We start from the raw sequence: 491 nt of genomic DNA on the forward strand, positions 1-491 counted from the left end.
GGGGCAGTTGGGGACACTTGGGGACGATGGGGGATGGTTGAGGACACTTGGGGACACTTGGGGGACACTTGGGATGGTTGGGGACAATGGGGGATGGGTGGGGGACCCTTGGGGACACTTGGGGGACACTTGGGGATGGTTTGGGACACTTGGGGGACATTTGGGGACACTTGGGGACAGCGGGGGGACACCCGGGGATGGTTGGGGACACTTGGGGGACATTTGGGGACACTTGGGGATGGCTGGGGACACCCGGGGACACTGGGGGACTGGGGGTGGCTCTGGGAGCACTGGGGGGGCTGGGGACACTTGGGGACAGTTGGGGACAGTTGGGGACACTTGGGGGACACTTGGGGATGGTGGGGACAGTTGGGGACATTTGGGGATATCTGGGGACATTTGGGGACAGTTGGGGACAGTTGGGGACATTGGGGCACATTGGGGACATTTGGGGACAGTTGAGGACATTTGGGGACATTTGGGGACATTTG

The sequence above is a fragment of the Corvus brachyrhynchos genome, unplaced genomic scaffold, assembly GCF_000691975.1.
Source record: "Corvus brachyrhynchos isolate BGI_N302 unplaced genomic scaffold, ASM69197v1 scaffold1105, whole genome shotgun sequence".
Classification (NCBI taxonomy): domain Eukaryota; kingdom Metazoa; phylum Chordata; class Aves; order Passeriformes; family Corvidae; genus Corvus; species Corvus brachyrhynchos.